Raw genomic sequence first — 20,211 nt, 5'->3', positions numbered from 1 at the left:
AGATCCCACCAAGGGCTATTCCATATTGCTTCCCTAAAAAGCAGCGCGAGAGACTGCCAGGCAAATCCCAAGTCATCTGTACAAGGACTAAGATGTCCGCACGTCTGGAAACGTTCTAGCCGACTTGTGTGCCACCCTGACGACACGGGTTCTCGTCCGATCACCGAAGTTAAGCAGCGTTTTTACGTGCTTAGTACACGGCTCGGTGGCTAACTAGGAAGTCTGCGTGCTGTTGGATTCTTTAATTGTGCCTTTTGCCTTAGTTTTCGGTGTTGCTGCGCGGTAATGGTACGGTCCAGCACGCTGACCCCTCTCTTGGCTCTCGGGACGCAAATTCGCGAGCCTGCGGCCAGAGTCAAATGAAAGGGTCCGTTGTGCGTTTGGCGAGTTGGTCTCTCCCAGTCGTTTCTAGCGCCTGTCTTCTACATATACGCCCATTTGCAAGCGTCAGCTTTCGCGTCAGCCGAGCAAAGTCGAGACAAGTCGACACATGGGGACACACGATGCTGTGAATCGCAAGCCGCACTAGCCTACGCGAAGCGGGACGAGGGGCGAAGGAAAACCATTCGTAACACGACAGTTCGCAAATTGGACGATCGCGAGCGTTGGAAACACTCTCCTGAGTAAAGAAGACAACTTCCGTGCGGCGTCCGGGTTTCGAACCCGGATCAGCTACTGGGGAAGCAACCATGCTGACCGACACACCACCACCGGCTTCTGCTACGCACTGCTTGCGCCGTGATGTGTCGCCTTCCCTCCTGGCGCCAGAGGCCGAAGGCAATCTCGCTGTAGGCGCTCTACGCAGAGAGGCAGGCGAGCACATCTGAACCCGTTTTCCTGGTGCTGCTAGGGCCAAATACTGAAACTGAGCGCAGAACTAACTTTTACTGAAGAATCTGCCCTTTAATGCACATCAGGGCGAACACGAAATTTCTAATATGAAGTACTCACTGACGATCCAAAGACGTTGCAGTATGTACGCGTCGGTACCACCTGGGCAGTGCCTAAGTATTGTAAAGTGAAGGTCGACAGTTTGAGCCTCACAGGAAGTATATCATTGGCCTCCCACGAGTGCGTAAGGCACAGCGTGGCTGTTGCTAGGAAACGGCCTTATTTGCCGTATGTTCATATCTAGTTTTCTTTGCATTAATGTGAAAATGTCCCTATTACTAAATACGGTTTTGCTAGTTACAGTTCAAACTGGAAACGACGGAAGAAAGCGGTCCAACGCGCCACATTGGATCCCGAAAGGGAGGGTGCATTTCCTACGCCACGTCTGACATTGCGTTATGAATATTCTAAAACTGACATAATTCCATCCTACCGAAAAAAGAAACAGATTTCGCAGTGAGGTTCTATGAGATATTGCTTGAGATGGAAGTCTCTGGCGCCCTTGCCTCGCACGTCAGATTGGCCGAGCGGTGTAAGGCGCCAGATTTAACCTCTGGTTCCCGTAAGGGAGCGTGGGTTCGAACCCCACATCTGACAATGCATTTTAAACGTTCTGAAACTAACATACTCCCTTGATCTTACAGAACAAGTAAATTATGCAGAAACACGCCATGCAGATTTTACTAGAGACGACAGTGACAGCCCGAGCGGTCGAAAAGAAATAGCGGAACATACTTTTCCTGCGTCGAGGTTTAGCTCTTCTCACGAACGTTTCCGTTGTTGTTGTGCTGTGGCTCTGGGTTCCAACCGACAGCGAGGAAACCTCAACAGCAACGCATACGTGTTTAAATGAATCGTAAGGCCTTAATAAAGATAGATGAAACGGTGGCTCACGTGCTGGAGTTCTGAAGCGGCCGTATTGCGTGGGCAGTAAGCTCACTAAGTTAGTGTGTCATGCTAACGACGGGAAGGCTATGGGTTAGATCCCACCAAGGGCTATTCCATATTGCTTCCCTAAAAAGCAGCGCGAGAGACTGCCAGGCAAATCCCAAGTCATCTGTACAAGGACTAAGATATCCGCACGTCTGGAAACGTTCTCGCCGACTTGTGTGCCACCCTGACGACACGGGTTCTCGTCCGATCACCGAAGTTAAGCAGCGTTTTTACGTGCTTAGTACACGGCTCGGTGGCTAACTAGGAAGTCTGCGTGCTGTTGGATTCTTTAATTGTGCCTTTTGCCTTAGTTTTCGGTGTTGCTGCGCGGTAATGGTACGGTCCAGCACGCTGACCCCTCTCTTGCCTCTCGGGACGCAAATTCGCGAGCCTGCGGCCAGAGTCAAATGAAAGGGTCCGTTGTGCGTTTGGCGAGTTGGTCTCTCCCAGTCGTTTCTAGCGCCTGTCTTCTACATATACGCCCATTTGCAAGCGTCAGCTTTCGCGTCAGCCGAGCAAAGTCGAGTCAAGTCGACACATGGGGACACACGATGCTGTGAATCGCAAGCCGCACTAGCCTACGCGAAGCGGGACGAGGGGCGAAGGAAAACCATTCGTAACACGACAGTTCGCAAATTGGACGATCGCGAGCTTTGGAAACACTCTCCTGAGTAAAGAAGACAACTTCCGTGCGGCGTCCGGGTTTCGAACCCGGATCAGCTACTGGGGAAGCAACCATGCTGACCGACACACCACCACCGGCTTCTGCTACGCACTGCTTGCGCCGTGATGTGTCGCCTTCCCTCCTGGCGCCAGAGGCCGAAGGCAATCTCGCTGTAGGCGCTCTACGCAGAGAGGAAGGCGAGCACATCTGAACCCGTTTTCCTGGTGCTGCTAGGGCCAAATACTGAAACTGAGCGCAGAACTAACTTTTACTGAAGAATCTGCCCTTTAATGAACTTCAGGGCGAACACGAAATTTCTAATATGAAGTACTCACTGACGATCCAAAGACGTTGCAGTATGTACGCGTCGGTACCACCTGGGCAGTGCCTAAGTATTGTAAAGTGAAGGTCGACAGTTTGAGCCTCACAGGAAGTATATCATTGGCCTCCCACGAGTGCGTAAGGCACAGCGTGGCTGTTGCTAGGAAACGGCCTTATTTGCCGTATGTTCATATCTAGTTTTCTTTGCATCAATGTGAAAATGTCCCTATTACTAAATACGGTTTTGCTAGTTACAGTTCAAACTGGAAACGACGGAAGAAAGCGGTCCAACGCGCCACATTGGATCCCGAAAGGGAGGGTGCATTTCCTACGCCACGTCTGACATTGCGTTATGAATATTCTAAAACTGACATAATTCCATCCTACCGAAAAAAGAAACAGATTTCGCAGTGAGGTTCTATGAGATATTGCTTGAGATGGAAGTCTCTGGCGCCCTTGCCTCGCACGTCAGATTGGCCGAGCGGTGTAAGGCGCCAGATTTAACCTCTGGTTCCCGTAAGGGAGCGTGGGTTCGAACCCCACATCTGACAATGCATTTTAAACGTTCTGAAACTAACATACTCCCTTGATCTTACAGAACAAGTAAATTATGCAGAAACACGCCATGCAGATTTTACTAGAGACGACAGTGACAGCCCGAGCGGTCGAAAAGAAATAGCGGAACATACTTTTCCTGCGTCGAGGTTTAGCTCTTCTCACGAACGTTTCCGTTGTTGTTGTGCTGTGGCTCTGGGTTCCAACCGACAGCGAGGAAACCTCAACAGCAACGCATACGTGTTTAAATGAATCGTAAGGCCTTAATAAAGATAGATGAAACGGTGGCTCACGTGCTGGAGTTCTGAAGCGGCCGTATTGCGTGGGCAGTAAGCTCACTAAGTTAGTGTGTCATGCTAACAACGGGAAGGCTATGGGTTAGATCCCACCAAGGGCTATTCCATATTGCTTCCCTAAAAAGCAGCGCGAGAGACTGCCAGGCAAATCCCAAGTCATCTGTACAAGGACTAAGATGTCCGCACGTCTGGAAACGTTCTAGCCGACTTGTGTGCCACCCTGACGACACGGGTTCTCGTCCGATCACCGAAGTTAAGCAGCGTTTTTACGTGCTTAGTACACGGCTCGGTGGCTAACTAGGAAGTCTGCGTGCTGTTGGATTCTTTAATTGTGCCTTTTGCCTTAGTTTTCGGTGTTGCTGCGCGGTAATGGTACGGTCCAGCACGCTGACCCCTCTCTTGGCTCTCGGGACGCAAATTCGCGAGCCTGCGGCCAGAGTCAAATGAAAGGGTCCGTTGTGCGTTTGGCGAGTTGGTCTCTCCCAGTCGTTTCTAGCGCCTGTCTTCTACATATACGCCCATTTGCAAGCGTCAGCTTTCGCGTCAGCCGAGCAAAGTCGAGACAAGTCGACACATGGGGACACACGATGCTGTGAATCGCAAGCCGCACTAGCCTACGCGAAGCGGGACGAGGGGCGAAGGAAAACCATTCGTAACACGACAGTTCGCAAATTGGACGATCGCGAGCGTTGGAAACACTCTCCTGAGTAAAGAAGACAACTTCCGTGCGGCGTCCGGGTTTCGAACCCGGATCAGCTACTGGGGAAGCAACCATGCTGACCGACACACCACCACCGGCTTCTGCTACGCACTGCTTGCGCCGTGATGTGTCGCCTTCCCTCCTGGCGCCAGAGGCCGAAGGCAATCTCGCTGTAGGCGCTCTACGCAGAGAGGAAGGCGAGCACATCTGAACCCGTTTTCCTGGTGCTGCTAGGGCCAAATACTGAAACTGAGCGCAGAACTAACTTTTACTGAAGAATCTGCCCTTTAATGAACTTCAGGGCGAACACGAAATTTCTAATATGAAGTACTCACTGACGATCCAAAGACGTTGCAGTATGTACGCGTCGGTACCACCTGGGCAGTGCCTAAGTATTGTAAAGTGAAGGTCGACAGTTTGAGCCTCACAGGAAGTATATCATTGGCCTCCCACGAGTGCGTAAGGCACAGCGTGGCTGTTGCTAGGAAACGGCCTTATTTGCCGTATGTTCATATCTAGTTTTCTTTGCATCAATGTGAAAATGTCCCTATTACTAAATACGGTTTTGCTAGTTACAGTTCAAACTGGAAACGACGGAAGAAAGCGGTCCAACGCGCCACATTGGATCCCGAAAGGGAGGGTGCATTTCCTACGCCACGTCTGACATTGCGTTATGAATATTCTAAAACTGACATAATTCCATCCTACCGAAAAAAGAAACAGATTTCGCAGTGAGGTTCTATGAGATATTGCTTGAGATGGAAGTCTCTGGCGCCCTTGCCTCGCACGTCAGATTGGCCGAGCGGTGTAAGGCGCCAGATTTAACCTCTGGTTCCCGTAAGGGAGCGTGGGTTCGACCCCACATCTGACAATGCATTTTAAACGTTCTGAAACTAACATACTCCCTTGATCTTACAGAACAAGTAAATTATGCAGAAACACGCCATGCAGATTTTACTAGAGACGACAGTGACAGCCCGAGCGGTCGAAAAGAAATAGCGGAACATACTTTTCCTGCGTCGAGGTTTAGCTCTTCTCACGAACGTTTCCGTTGTTGTTGTGCTGTGGCTCTGGGTTCCAACCGACAGCGAGGAAACCTCAACAGCAACGCATACGTGTTTAAATGAATCGTAAGGCCTTAATAAAGATAGATGAAACGGTGGCTCACGTGCTGGAGTTCTGAAGCGGCCGTATTGCGTGGGCAGTAAGCTCACTAAGTTAGTGTGTCATGCTAACAACGGGAAGGCTATGGGTTAGATCCCACCAAGGGCTATTCCATATTGCTTCCCTAAAAAGCAGCGCGAGAGACTGCCAGGCAAATCCCAAGTCATCTGTACAAGGACTAAGATGTCCGCACGTCTGGAAACGTTCTAGCCGACTTGTGTGCCACCCTGACGACACGGGTTCTCGTCCGATCACCGAAGTTAAGCAGCGGTTTTACGTGCTTAGTACGCGGCTCGGTGGCTAACTAGGAACTCTGCGTGCTGTTGGATTCTTTAATTGTGCCTTTTGCCTTAGTTTTCGGTGTTGCTGCGCGGTAATGGTACGGTCCAGCACGCTGACCCCTCTCTTGCCTCTCGGGACGCAAATTCGCGAGCCTGCGGCCAGAGTCAAATGAAAGGGTCCGTTGTGCGTTTGGCGAGTTGGTCTCTCCCAGTCGTTTCTAGCGCCTGTCCTCTACATATACGCCCATTTGCAAGCGTCAGCTTTCGCGTCAGCCGAGCAAAGTCGAGACAAGTCGACACATGGGGACACACGATGCTGTGAATCGCAAGCCGCACTAGCCTACGCGAAGCGGGACGAGGGGCGAAGGAAAACCATTCGTAACACGACAGTTCGCAAATTGGACGATCGCGAGCGTTGGAAACACTCTCCTGAGTAAAGAAGACAACTTCCGTGCGGCGTCCGGGTTTCGAACCCGGATCAGCTACTGGGGAAGCAACCATGCTGACCGACACACCACCACCGGCTTCTGCTACGCACTGCTTGCGCCGTGATGTGTCGCCTTCCCTCCTGGCGCCAGAGGCCGAAGGCAATCTCGCTGTAGGCGCTCTACGCAGAGAGGAAGGCGAGCACATCTGAACCCGTTTTCCTGGTGCTGCTAGGGCCAAATACTGAAACTGAGCGCAGAACTAACTTTTACTGAAGAATCTGCCCTTTAATGCACATCAGGGCGAACACGAAATTTCTAATATGAAGTACTCACTGACGATCCAAAGACGTTGCAGTATGTACGCGTCGGTACCACCTGGGCAGTGCCTAAGTATTGTAAAGTGAAGGTCAACAGTTTGAGCCTCACAGGAAGTATATCATTGGCCTCCCACGAGTGCGTAAGGCACAGCGTGGCTGTTGCTAGGAAACGGCCTTATTTGCCGTATGTTCATATCTAGTTTTCTTTGCATCAATGTGAAAATGTCCCTATTACTAAATACGGTTTTGCTAGTTACAGTTCAAACTGGAAACGACGGAAGAAAGCGGTCCAACGCGCCACATTGGATCCCGAAAGGGAGGGTGCATTTCCTACGCCACGTCTGACATTGCGTTATGAATATTCTAAAACTGACATAATTCCATCCTACCGAAAAAAGAAACAGATTTCGCAGTGAGGTTCTATGAGATATTGCTTGAGATGGAAGTCTCTGGCGCCCTTGCCTCGCACGTCAGATTGGCCGAGCGGTGTAAGGCGCCAGATTTAACCTCTGGTTCCCGTAAGGGAGCGTGGGTTCGAACCCCACATCTGACAATGCATTTTAAACGTTCTGAAACTAACATACTCCCTTGATCTTACAGAACAAGTAAATTATGCAGAAACACGCCATGCAGATTTTACTAGAGACGACAGTGACAGCCCGAGCGGTCGAAAAGAAATAGCGGAACATACTTTTCCTGCGTCGAGGTTTAGCTCTTCTCACGAACGTTTCCGTTGTTGTTGTGCTGTGGCTCTGGGTTCCAACCGACAGCGAGGAAACCTCAACAGCAACGCATACCTGTTTAAATGAATCGTAAGGCCTTAATAAAGATAGATGAAACGGTGGCTCACGTGCTGGAGTTCTGAAGCGGCCGTATTGCGTGGGCAGTAAGCTCACTATGTTAGTGTGTCATGCTAACAACGGGAAGGCTATGGGTTAGATCCCACCAAGGGCTATTCCATATTGCTTCCCTAAAAAGCAGCGCGAGAGACTGCCAGGCAAATCCCAAGTCATCTGTACAAGGACTAAGATGTCTGCACGTCTGGAAACGTTCTAGCCGACTTGTGTGCCACCCTGACGACACGGGTTCTCGTCCGATCACCGAAGTTAAGCAGCGTTTTTACGTGCTTAGTACACGGCTCGGTGGCTAACTAGGAAGTCTGCGTGCTGTTGGATTCTTTAATTGTGCCTTTTGCCTTAGTTTTCGGTGTTGCTGCGCGGTAATGGTACGGTCCAGCACGCTGACCCCTCTCTTGCCTCTCGGGACGCAAATTCGCGAGCCTGCGGCCAGAGTCAAATGAAAGGGTCCGTTGTGCGTTTGGCGAGTTGGTCTCTCCCAGTCGTTACTAGCGCCTGTCTTCTACATATACGCCCATTTGCAAGCGTCAGCTTTCGCGTCAGCCGAGCAAAGTCGAGACAAGTCGACACATGGGGACACACGATGCTGTGAATCGCAAGCCGCACTAGCCTACGCGAAGCGGGACGAGGGGCGAAGGAAAACCATTCGTAACACGACAGTTCGCAAATTGGACGATCGCGAGCGTTGGAAACACTCTCCTGAGTAAAGAAGACAACTTCCGGGCGGCGTCCGGGTTTCGAACCCGGATCAATTACTGGGGAAGCAACCATGCTGACCGACACACCACCACCGGCTTCTGCTACGCACTGCTTGCGCCGTGATGTGTCGCCTTCCCTCCTGGCGCCAGAGGCCGAAGGCAATCTCGCTGTAGGCGCTCTACGCAGAGAGGAAGGCGAGCACATCTGAACCCGTTTTCCTGGTGCTGCTAGGGCCAAATACTGAAACTGAGCGCAGAACTAACTTTTACTGAAGAATCTGCCCTTTAATGCACATCAGGGCGAACACGAAATTTCTAATATGAAGTACTCACTGACGATCCAAAGACGTTGCAGTATGTACGCGTCGGTACCACCTGGGCAGTGCCTAAGTATTGTAAAGTGAAGGTCGACAGTTTGAGCCTCACAGGAAGTATATCATTGGCCTCCCACGAGTGCGTAAGGCACAGCGTGGCTGTCGCTAGGAAACGGCTTTATTTGCCGTATGTTCATACCTAGTTTTCTTTGCATCAATGTGAAAATGTCCCTATTACTAAATACGGTTTTGCTAGTTACAGTTCAAACTGGAAACGACGGAAGAAAGCGGTCCAACGCGCCACATTGGATCCCGAAAGGGAGGGTGCATTTCCTACGCCACGTCTGACATTGCGTTATGAATATTCTAAAACTGACATAATTCCATCCTACCGAAAAAAGAAACAGATTTCGCAGTGAGGTTCCATGAGATATTGCTTGAGATGGAAGTCTCTGGCGCCCTTGCCTCGCACGTCAGATTGGCCGAGCGGTGTAAGGCGCCAGATTTAACCTCTGGTTCCCGTAAGGGAGCGTGGGTTCGAACCCCACATCTGACAATGCATTTTAAACGTTCTGAAACTAACATACTCCCTTGATCTTACAGAACAAGTAAATTATGCAGAAACACGCCATGCAGATTTTACTAGAGACGACAGTGACAGCCCGAGCGGTCGAAAAGAAATAGCGGAACATACTTTTCCTGCGTCGAGGTTTAGCTCTTCTCACGAACGTTTCCGTTGTTGTTGTGCTGTGGCTCTGGGTTCCAACCGACAGCGAGGAAACCTCAACAGCAACGCATACCTGTTTAAATGAATCGTAAGGCCTTAATAAAGATAGATGAAACGGTGGCTCACGTGCTGGAGTTCTGAAGCGGCCGTATTGCGTGGGCAGTAAGCTCACTAAGTTAGTGTGTCATGCTAACAACGGGAAGGCTATGGGTTAGATCCCACCAAGGGCTATTCCATATTGCTTCCCTAAAAAGCAGCGCGAGAGACTGCCAGGCAAATCCCAAGTCATCTGTACAAGGACTAAGATGTCCGCACGTCTGGAAACGTTCTAGCCGACTTGTGTGCCACCCTGACGACACGGGTTCTCGTCCGATCACCGAAGTTAAGCAGCGTTTTTACGTGCTTAGTACACGGCTCGGTGGCTAACTAGGAAGTCTGCGTGCTGTTGGATTCTTTAATTGTGCCTTTTGCCTTAGTTTTCGGTGTTGCTGCGCGGTAATGGTACGGTCCAGCACGCTGACCCCACTCTTGCCTCTCGGGACGCAAATTCGCGAGCCTGCGGCCAGAGTCAAATGAAAGGGTCCGTTGTGCGTTTGGCGAGTTGGTCTCTCCCAGTCGTTTCTAGCGCCTGTCTTCTACATATACGCCCATTTGCAAGCGTCAGCTTTCGCGTCAGCCGAGCAAGTCGAGACAAGTCGACACATGGGGACACACGATGCTGTGAATCGCAAGCCGCACTAGCCTACGCGAAGCGGGACGAGGGGCGAAGGAAAACCATTCGTAACACGACAGTTGGGAAATTCGACGATCGCGTGCGTTGGAAACACACTCCTGAGTAAAGAAGGCAACTTACGTGCGGTGTCCGGGTTTCGAACCCGGATCAGCTACTTGGGAAGCAACCATGCTGACCGACACACCACCACCGCCTTCTGCCACGCGCTGCTTGCGCCGTGATGTGTCGCCTTCCCTCCTGGCGCCAGAGGCCGAAGGCAATCTCGCTGTAGGCGCTCTACGCAGAGAGGAAGGCGAGCACATCTGAACCCGTTTTCCTGGTGCTGCTAGGGCCATATACTGAAACTGAGCGCAGAACTAACTTTTACTGAAGAATCTGCCCTTTAATGCACATCAGGGCGAACACGAATTTTCTAATATGAAGTACTCACTGACGATCCAAAGGCGTTTCAGTATGTACGCGGTGGTACCACCGGGGCAGTGCCATAGTATTGTAAAGTGAAGGACTACAGTTTGAGCCTCACAGAAGGTATATCGTTGGCTTCCCACGAGTGCGTAATGCACAGCGTGGCTGTTGCTAGGAAACGGCCTTATTTGCCGTTGGCTAATATCTAGTTTTCTTTGCATCAATGTGAAAATGTTCCTATTACTAAATACAGTTTTGCTAGTTACAGTTCAAACTGGAAACGACGGAAGAAAGAGGTCCCACGCACCACATTGGTTCACGAAAGGGAGGGTGCATTTATTATGCCACGTCCGACATTGCGTCTTAAATTTTCTAAAACTGACATAATTCCACATTACCGAAAAAATAAATAGATATCGCAGTGAGGTTCTTTAAGATATTGCTAGTGATGAAAGTCTCTGGAGCTCTTGACTCGCATGTCAGATTGGCCGAGCGGTCTAAGGCGCCAGATTTAAGTTCTGGTTCCCGTAAGGGAGCGTGGGTTCGAACCCCACATCCGACAATGCATTTTAAACATTCTGAAACTAACATACACCCTTGATCTTTCAGAACAAGTAAATTATGCAGAAACACGCCATGCAGATTTTACTAGAGACGACAGTGACAGCCCGAGCGGTCGAAAAGAAATAGCGGAACATACTTCTCCTGCGTCGAGGTGTAGCTCTTCTCACGGACGTTTCCGTGGTTGTGCTGTGGCTCTGGGTTCCAAGCGACAGCGAGAACACCTCAATAGCAACGCATACGTGTTTAAATGAATCGTAAGGCCTTAATAAAGATAGGTGAAACGGTGGCTCAGGTGCTGGAGTTCTGAAGCGGCCGTATTGCGTGGGCAGTAAGCTCACTAAGTTAGTGTGTCATGCTAACAACGGAAAGGCTATGGGTTAGATCCCACCAAGGCCTATTCTATATTGCGTCCCTAAAAGGCAGCGCGAGAGACTGCCAGGTAAATCCCAAGTGATCTGTACAAGGACTAAGATGTCCGCACGTCTGGAAACGTTCTCGCCGACTTGTGTGCCACGCTGACGACACGGGTTCTCGTCCGATCACCGAAGTTAAGCAGCGTTTTTACGTGCTTAGTACACGGCTCGGTGGCTAACTAGGAACTCTGCGAGCTGTTGGATTCTTTAATTTTGCCTTTTCCCTTAGTTTTCGGTGTTGCTGCGAGGTAATGATACGGTCCAGCACGCTGACCCCTCTCTTGCCTCTCGGGACGCAAATTCGCGAACCTGCGGCCACAGTCAAATGAAAGGGTCCGTTGTGCGTTTGGCGAGATGGTCTCTCCCAGTCGTTTCTAGCGCCTGTCCTCTACATATACGCCCACTTGCAAGCGTCAGCTTTCGCGTCAGCCGAGCAAAGTCGAGACAAGTCGACACATGGGGACACGCGATGCTATGAATTGCAATCCGCACTAGCCTACGCGGAGCGGGACGAGGGCCGAAGGAAAACCATTCGTAACACGACAGTTCAGAAATTCAACGATCGCGAGCGTTGGAAACACTCTCCTGAGTAAAGAAGACAACTTCCGTGCGGTGTCCGGGTTTCGAACCTGGATCAGCTACTTGGGAAGCAACCATGCTGACCGAAACACCACCACCGCCTTCTGCTACGCACTGCTTGCGCCGTGATGTGTCGCCTTCCCTCCTGGCGCCAGAGGCCGAAGGCAATCTCGCTGTAGGCGCTCTACGCAGAGAGGAAGGCGAGCACATCTGAACCCGTTTTCCTGGTGCTGCTAGGGCCATATACTGAAACTGAGCGCAGAACTAACTTTTACTGAAGAATCTGCCCTTTAATGCACATCAGGGCGAACACGAAATTTCTAATATGAAGTACTCACTGACGATCCAAAGACGTTTCAGTATGTACGCGTCGGTACCACCGGGGCAGTGCCTAAGAATTGTAAAGTGAAGGACGACAGTGTGAGCCTCACGGGAAGTATTTCATTGGCTTCCCACGAGTGCGTAATGCACAGCGTGGCTGTTGCTACGAAACGGCCTTATTTGCCGTTGGCTAATATCTAGTTTTCTTTGCATCAATGTGAAAATGTTCCTATTACTAAATACAGTTTTGCTAGTTACAGTTCAAACTGGAAACGACGGAAGAAAGCGGTCCAACGCGCCACATTGGTTCCCGAAAGGGAGGGTGCATTTCCTACGCCACGTCTGACATTGCGTCTTAAATTTTCTCAAACTGACATAATTCCATCCTACCGAAAAAAGAAACAGGTTTCGCAGTGAGGTTTTTTGAGATATTGCTAGAGATTGAAGTCTCTGGAGCTCTTGCCTCGCACGTCAGATTGGCCGAGCGGTCTAAGGCGCCAGGTTTAAGCTCTGGTTCCCGTAAGGGAGCGTGGGTTCGAACCCCACATCTGACAATGCATTCTAAACATTCTGAAACTAACATACTCCCTTGATCTTTCAGGACAAGTAAATTATGCAGAAACACGCCATGCAGATTTTACTAGAGACGACAGTGACAGCCCGAGCGGTCGAAAAGAAATAGCGGAACATACTTTTCCTGCGTCGAGGTGTAGCTCTTCTAACGGACGTCTCCGTTGTTGTTGTGCTGTGGCCCTGGGTTCCAAGCGACAGCGAGAAAACCTCAACAGCAACGCATACGTGTTTAAATGAATCGTAAGGCCTTAATGAAGATAGATGAAACGGTGGCTCTGGTGCTGGAGTTTTGAAGCGGCCGTATTGCGTAGGCAGTAAGCTCACTAAGTTAGTGTGTCATGCTAACAACGGGAAGGCTATGGGTTAGATCCCACCAAGGGCTATTCCATATTGCTGCCCTAAAAGGCAGCGCGAGAGACTGCCAGGTAAATCCCAAGTGATCTGTACAAGAACTAAGATGTCCGCACGTCTGGAAACGTTCTCGCCGACTTGTGTGCCACGCTGACGACACAGGTTCTCGTCCGATCACCGAAGTTAAGCAGCGTTTTTACGTGCTTAGTACACGGCTCGGTGGCTAACTAGGAAGTCTGCGTGCTCTTGGATTCTTTAATTTTGCCTTTTCCCTTAGTTTTCGGTGTTGCTGCGAGGTAATGATATGGTCTAGCACGCTGACCCCTCTCTTGCCTCTCGGGAAGCAAATTCGCGAACCTGCGGCCACAGCCAAATGAAAGGGTCCGTTGTGCGGTGCGTTTGTCGAGTTGGTCTCTCCCAGTCGTTTCTAGCGCCTGACCTCTACATATACGCCCATTTGCAAGCGTCAGCTTTCGCGTCAGCCGAGCAAGTCGAGACAAGTCGACACATGGGGACACACGATGCTGTGAATCGCAATCCGCACTAGCCTACGCGGAGCGGGACGAGGGGCGAAGGAAAACCATTCGTAACACGACAGTTGGGAAATTCGACGATCGCGTGCGTTGGAAACACACTCCTGAGTAAAGAAGTCAACTTACGTGCGGTGTCCGGGTTTCGAACCCGGATCAGCTACTTGGGAAGCAACCATGCTGACCGACACACCACCACCGCCTTCTGCCACGCGCTGCTTGCGCCGTGATGTGTCGCCTTCCCTCCTGGCGCCAGAGGCCGAAGGCAATCTCGCTGTAGGCGCTCTACGCAGAGAGGAAGGCGAGCACATCTGAACCCGTTTTCCTGGTGCTGCTAGGGCCAAATACTGAAACTGAGCGCAGAACTAACTTTTACTGAGGAATCTGCCCTTTAATGCACATCAGGGCGAACACGAAATTTCTAATATGAAGTACTCACTGACGATCCAAAGACGTTTCAGTATGTACGCGTCGGTACCACCGGGGCAGTGCCTAAGAATTGTAAAGTGAAGGACGACAGTGTGAGCCTCACGGGAAGTATTTCATTGGCTTCCCACGAGTGCGTAATGCACAGCGTGGCTGTTGCTACGAAACGGCCTTATTTGCCGTTGGCTAATATCTAGTTTTCTTTGCATCAATGTGAAAATGTTCCTATTACTAAATACAGTTTTGCTAGTTACAGTTCAAACTGGAAACGACGGAAGAAAGCGGTCCAACGCGCCACATTGGTTCCCGAAAGGGAGGGTGCATTTCCTACGCCACGTCTGACATTGCGTCTTAAATTTTCTCAAACTGACATAATTCCATCCTACCGAAAAAAGAAACAGGTTTCGCAGTGACGTTCTTTGAGATATTGCTAGAGATGGAAGTCTCTGGAGCTCTTGCCTCGCACGTCAGATTGGCCGAGCGGTGTAAGGCGCCAGGTTTAAGCTCTGGTTCCCGTAAGGGAGCGTGGGTTCGAACCCCACATCTGACAATGCATTCTAAACATTCTGAAACTAACATACTCCCTTGATCTTTCAGGACAAGTAAATTATGCAGAAACACGCCATGCAGATTTTACTAGAGACGACAGTGACAGCCCGAGCGGTCGAAAAGAAATAGCGGAACATACTTTTCCTGCGTCGAGGTGTAGCTCTTCTAACGGACGTCTCCGTTGTTGTTGTGCTGTGGCCCTGGGTTCCAAGCGACAGCGAGAAAACCTCAACAGCAACGCATACGTGTTTAAATGAATCGTAAGGCCTTAATGAAGATAGATGATACGGTGGCTCTGGTGCTGGAGTTCTGAAGCGGCCGTATTGCGTAGGCAGTAAGCTCACTAAGTTAGTGTGTCATGCTAACAACGGGAAGGCTATGGGTTAGATCCCACCAAGGGCTATTCCATATTGCTGCCCTAAAAGGCAGCGCGAGAGACTGCCAGGTAAATCCCAAGTGATCTGTACAAGGACTATGATGTCCGCACGTCTGGAAACGTTCTCGCCGACTTGTGTGCCACGCTGACGACACGGGTTCTCGTCCGATCACCGAAGTTAAGCAGCGTTTTTACGTGCTTAGTACACGGCTCGGTGGCTAACTAGGAAGTCTGCGTGCTCTTGGATTCTTTAATTTTGCCTTTTCCTTTAGTTTTCGGTGTTGCTGCGAGGTAATGATATGGTCCAGCACGCTGACCCCTCTCTTGCCTCTCGGGACGCAAATTCGCGAACCTGCGGCCACAGCCAAATGAAAGGGTCCGTTGTGCGGTGCGTTTGTCGAGTTGGTCTCTCCCAGTCGTTTCTAGCGCCTGTCCTCTACATATACGCCCATTTGCAAGCGTCAGCTTTCGCGTCAGCCGAGCAAGTCGAGACAAGTCGACACATGGGGACACACGATGCTGTGAATCGCAATCCGCACTAGCCTACGCGGAGCGGGACGAGGGGCGAAGGAAAACCATTCGTAACACGACAGTTGGGAAATTCGACGATCGCGTGCGTTGGAAACACACTCCTGAGTAAAGAAGGCAACTTACGTGCTGTGTCCGGGTTTCGAACCCGGATCAGCTACTTGGGAAGCAACCATGCTGACCGACACACCACCACCGCCTTCTGCCACGCGCTGCTTGCGCCGTGATGTGTCGCCTTCCCTCCTGGCACCAGAGGCCGAAGGCAATCTCGCTGTAGGCGCTCTACGCAGAGAGGAAGGCGAGCACATCTGAACCCGTTTTCCTGGTGCTGCTAGGGCCATATACTGAATCTGGGCGCAGAACTAACTGTTGCTGAACAATCTGCCCTTTAATGCACATCAGGGCGAACACGAATTTTCTAATACGAAGTACTCACTGATGATCCAAAGACGTTTCAGTATGTACGCGTCGGTACCACCGGGGCAGTGCCTAAGTATTGTAAAGTGAAGGACGACAGTTTGAGCCTCACGGGAAGTATTTCATTGGCTTCCCACGAGTGCGTAATGCACAGCGTGGCTGTTGCTAGGAAACGGCCTTATTTGCCGTTGGCTAATATCTAGTTTTCTTTGCATCAATGTGAAAATGTTCCTATTACTAAATACAGTTTTGCTAGTTACAGTTCAAACTGGAAACGACGGAAGAAAGCGGTCCAACGCCCACATTGGTTCCCGAAAGGGAGGGTGCATTTCCTACGCCACGTCTGACATTGCGTCTCAAATTTTCTAAAACTGACATAATTCCATGCTACCGAAAAGACAAACAGATTCCGCAGTGAGGTTCTTTGAGATATTGCTAGAGATGGAAGTCTCTGGAGCTCTTGCCTCGCATGTCAGATTGGCGGAGCGGTCTAATGGAGCCAGATTTAAGCTCTGGTTCCCGTAAGGGAGCGTGGGTTCGAACCCGACATCTGACAATGCATTCTAAACATTCTGAAACTAACATATTCCCTTGATCTTTCAGAACAAGTAAATTATTCAGAAACACGACATGCAGATTTTACTAGAGACGACAGTGACAGCCCGAGCGGTCGAAAATAAATAGCGGAACATACTTTTCCTGCGTCGAGGTTTAGCTCTTCTCACGGACGTTTCCGTTGTTGTTGTGGTGTGGTTCTGGGTTCCAAGCGACAGCGAGAAAACCTCAACAGCAACGCATACGTGTTTAAATGAATCCTAAGGCCTTAATGAAGATAGATTAAACGGTGGCTCAGGTGCTGGAGTTCTGAAGCGGCCTTATTGCGTGGGCAGTAAGCTCACTAAGTTAGTGTGTCATGCTAACAACGGGAAGGCTATGGGTTAGATCCCACCAAGGGCTATTCCATATTGCTTCCCTAAAAAGCAGCGCGAGAGACTGCCAGGCAAATCCCAAGTGATCTGTACAAGGACTAAGATGTCTGCACGTCTGGAAACGTTCTAGCCGACTTGTGTGCCACCCTGACGACACGGGTTCTCGTCCGATCACCGAAGTTAAGCAGCGTTTTTACGTGCTTAGTACACGGCTCGGTGGCTAACTAGGAAGTCTGCGTGCTGTTGGATTCTTTAATTGTGCCTTTTGCCTTAGTTTTCGGTGTTGCTGCGCGGTAATGGTACGGTCCAGCACGCTGACCCCTCTCTTGCCTCTCGGGACGCAAATTCGCGAGCCTGCGGCCAGAGTCAAATGAAAGGGTCCGTTGTGCGTTTGGCGAGTTGGTCTCTCCCAGTCGTTACTAGCGCCTGTCTTCTACATATACGCCCATTTGCAAGCGTCAGCTTTCGCGTCAGCCGAGCAAAGTCGAGACAAGTCGACACATGGGGACACACGATGCTGTGAATCGCAAGCCGCACTAGCCTACGCGAAGCGGGACGAGGGGCGAAGGAAAACCATTCGTAACACGACAGTTCGCAAATTGGACGATCGCGAGCGTTGGAAACACTCTCCTGAGTAAAGAAGACAACTTCCGTGCGGCGTCCGGGTTTCGAACCCGGATCAGCTACTGGGGAAGCAACCATGCTGACCGACACACCACCACCGGCTTCTGCTACGCACTGCTTGCGCCGTGATGTGTCGCCTTCCCTCCTGGCGCCAGAGGCCGAAGGCAATCTCGCTGTAGGCGCTCTACGCAGAGAGGAAGGCGAGCACATCTGAACCCGTTTTCCTGGTGCTGCTAGGGCCAAATACTGAAACTGAGCGCAGAACTAACTTTTACTGAAGAATCTGCCCTTTAATGCACATCAGGGGGAACACGAAATTTCTAATATGAAGTACTCACTGACGATCCAAAGACGTTGCAGTATGTACGCGTCGGTACCACCTGGGCAGTGCCTAAGTATTGTAAAGTGAAGGTCGACAGTTTGAGCCTCACAGGAAGTATATCATTGGCCTCCCACGAGTGCGTAAGGCACAGCGTGGCTGTCGCTAGGAAACGGCTTTATTTGCCGTATGTTCATATCTAGTTTTCTTTGCATCAATGTGAAAATGTCCCTATTACTAAATACGGTTTTGCTAGTTACAGTTCAAACTGGAAACGACGGAAGAAAGCGGTCCAACGCGCCACATTGGATCCCGAAAGGGAGGGTGCATTTCCTACGCCACGTCTGACATTGCGTTATGAATATTCTAAAACTGACATAATTCCATCCTACCGAAAAAAGAAACAGATTTCGCAGTGAGGTTCCATGAGATATTGCTTGAGATGGAAGTCTCTGGCGCCCTTGCCTCGCACGTCAGATTGGCCGAGCGGTGTAAGGCGCCAGATTTAACCTCTGGTTCCCGTAAGGGAGCGTGGGTTCGAACCCCACATCTGACAATGCATTTTAAACGTTCTGAAACTAACATACTCCCTTGATCTTACAGAACAAGTAAATTATGCAGAAACACGCCATGCAGATTTTACTAGAGACGACAGTGACAGCCCGAGCGGTCGAAAAGAAATAGCGGAACATACTTTTCCTGCGTCGAGGTTTAGCTCTTCTCACGAACGTTTCCGTTGTTGTTGTGCTGTGGCTCTGGGTTCCAACCGACAGCGAGGAAACCTCAACAGCAACGCATACCTGTTTAAATGAATCGTAAGGCCTTAATAAAGATAGATGAAACGGTGGCTCACGTGCTGGAGTTCTGAAGCGGCCGTATTGCGTGGGCAGTAAGCTCACTAAGTTAGTGTGTCATGCTAACAACGGGAAGGCTATGGGTTAGATCCCACCAAGGGCTATTCCATATTGCTTCCCTAAAAAGCAGCGCGAGAGACTGCCAGGCAAATCCCAAGTCATCTGTACAAGGACTAAGATGTCCGCACGTCTGGAAACGTTCTAGCCGACTTGTGTGCCACCCTGACGACACGGGTTCTCGTCCGATCACCGAAGTTAAGCAGCGTTTTTACGTGCTTAGTACACGGCTCGGTGGCTAACTAGGAAGTCTGCGTGCTGTTGGATTCTTTAATTGTGCCTTTTGCCTTAGTTTTCGGTGTTGCTGCGCGGTAATGGTACGGTCCAGCACGCTGACCCCTCTCTTGCCTCTCGGGACGCAAATTCGCGAGCCTGCGGCCAGAGTCAAATGAAAGGGTCCGTTGTGCGTTTGGCGAGTTGGTCTCTCCCAGTCGTTTCTAGCGCCTGTCTTCTACATATACGCCCATTTGCAAGCGTCAGCTTTCGCGTCAGCCGAGCAAAGTCGAGACAAGTCGACACATGGGGACACACGATGCTGTGAATCGCAAGCCGCACTAGCCTACGCGAAGCGGGACGAGGGGCGAAGGAAAACCATTCGTAACACGACAGTTGGGAAATTCGACGATCGCGTGCGTTGGAAACACACTCCTGAGTAAAGAAGGCAACTTACGTGCGGTGTCCGGGTTTCGAACCCGGATCAGCTACTTGGGAAGCAACCATGCTGACCGACACACCACCACCGCCTTCTGCCACGCGCTGCTTGCGCCGTGATGTGTCGCCTTCCCTCCTGGCGCCAGAGGCCGAAGGCAATCTCGCTGTAGGCGCTCTACGCAGAGAGGAAGGCGAGCACATCTGAACCCGTTTTCCTGGTGCTGCTAGGGCCATATACTGAAACTGAGCGCAGAACTAACTTTTACTGAAGAATCTGCCCTTTAATGCACATCAGGGCGAACACGAATTTTCTAATATGAAGTACTCACTGACGATCCAAAGGCGTTTCAGTATGTACGCGGTGGTACCACCGGGGCAGTGCCATAGTATTGTAAAGTGAAGGACTACAGTTTGAGCCTCACAGAAGGTATATCGTTGGCTTCCCACGAGTGCGTAATGCACAGCGTGGCTGTTGCTAGGAAACGGCCTTATTTGCCGTTGGCTAATATCTAGTTTTCTTTGCATCAATGTGAAAATGTTCCTATTACTAAATACAGTTTTGCTAGTTACAGTTCAAACTGGAAACGACGGAAGAAAGAGGTCCCACGCACCACATTGGTTCACGAAAGGGAGGGTGCATTTCCTATGCCACGTCCGACATTGCGTCTTAAATTTTCTAAAACTGACATAATTCCACATTACCGAAAAAATAAATAGATATCGCAGTGAGGTTCTTTAAAATATTGCTAGTGATGAAAGTCTCTGGAGCTCTTGACTCGCATGTCAGATTGGCCGAGCGGTCTAAGGCGCCAGATTTAAGTTCTGGTTCCCGTAAGGGAGCGTGGGTTCGAACCCCACATCCGACA

General features: G+C 50.5%; 10 non-coding genes across 10 annotated transcripts; all 10 read left to right on the top strand.

The window, feature by feature from the left end:
* The first annotated feature begins 1,404 nt into the window (after positions 1-1,404).
* Trnal-uaa lies at positions 1,405-1,488 on the top strand. The gene has a single exon. It is a non-coding gene; the product is annotated as a tRNA-Leu (tRNA).
* A 1,788-nt stretch (positions 1,489-3,276) lies between these two features.
* Positions 3,277-3,360, top strand: Trnal-uaa. The gene has a single exon. It is a non-coding gene; the product is annotated as a tRNA-Leu (tRNA).
* A 1,788-nt stretch (positions 3,361-5,148) lies between these two features.
* Trnal-uaa lies at positions 5,149-5,231 on the top strand. The gene has a single exon. It is a non-coding gene; the product is annotated as a tRNA-Leu (tRNA).
* A 1,788-nt stretch (positions 5,232-7,019) lies between these two features.
* On the top strand, positions 7,020-7,103 carry Trnal-uaa. Its single transcript has one exon. It is a non-coding gene; the product is annotated as a tRNA-Leu (tRNA).
* A 1,788-nt stretch (positions 7,104-8,891) lies between these two features.
* On the top strand, positions 8,892-8,975 carry Trnal-uaa. Its single transcript has one exon. It is a non-coding gene; the product is annotated as a tRNA-Leu (tRNA).
* Positions 8,976-10,762: 1,787 nt separating this feature from the next.
* Positions 10,763-10,846, top strand: Trnal-uaa. The gene has a single exon. It is a non-coding gene; the product is annotated as a tRNA-Leu (tRNA).
* Positions 10,847-12,631: 1,785 nt separating this feature from the next.
* Trnal-uaa lies at positions 12,632-12,715 on the top strand. Its single transcript has one exon. It is a non-coding gene; the product is annotated as a tRNA-Leu (tRNA).
* A 1,792-nt stretch (positions 12,716-14,507) lies between these two features.
* On the top strand, positions 14,508-14,591 carry Trnal-uaa. Its single transcript has one exon. It is a non-coding gene; the product is annotated as a tRNA-Leu (tRNA).
* Positions 14,592-18,255: 3,664 nt separating this feature from the next.
* Trnal-uaa lies at positions 18,256-18,339 on the top strand. The gene has a single exon. It is a non-coding gene; the product is annotated as a tRNA-Leu (tRNA).
* Positions 18,340-20,127: 1,788 nt separating this feature from the next.
* Positions 20,128-20,211, top strand: Trnal-uaa. Its single transcript has one exon. It is a non-coding gene; the product is annotated as a tRNA-Leu (tRNA).

Source organism: Schistocerca americana, chromosome 7 (genome assembly GCF_021461395.2).
Source record: "Schistocerca americana isolate TAMUIC-IGC-003095 chromosome 7, iqSchAmer2.1, whole genome shotgun sequence".
NCBI classification, from domain to species: domain Eukaryota; kingdom Metazoa; phylum Arthropoda; class Insecta; order Orthoptera; family Acrididae; genus Schistocerca; species Schistocerca americana.
Note: the sequence above shows the minus strand (reverse complement) of the source record. Positions and strands in the feature narration are given on the sequence as shown.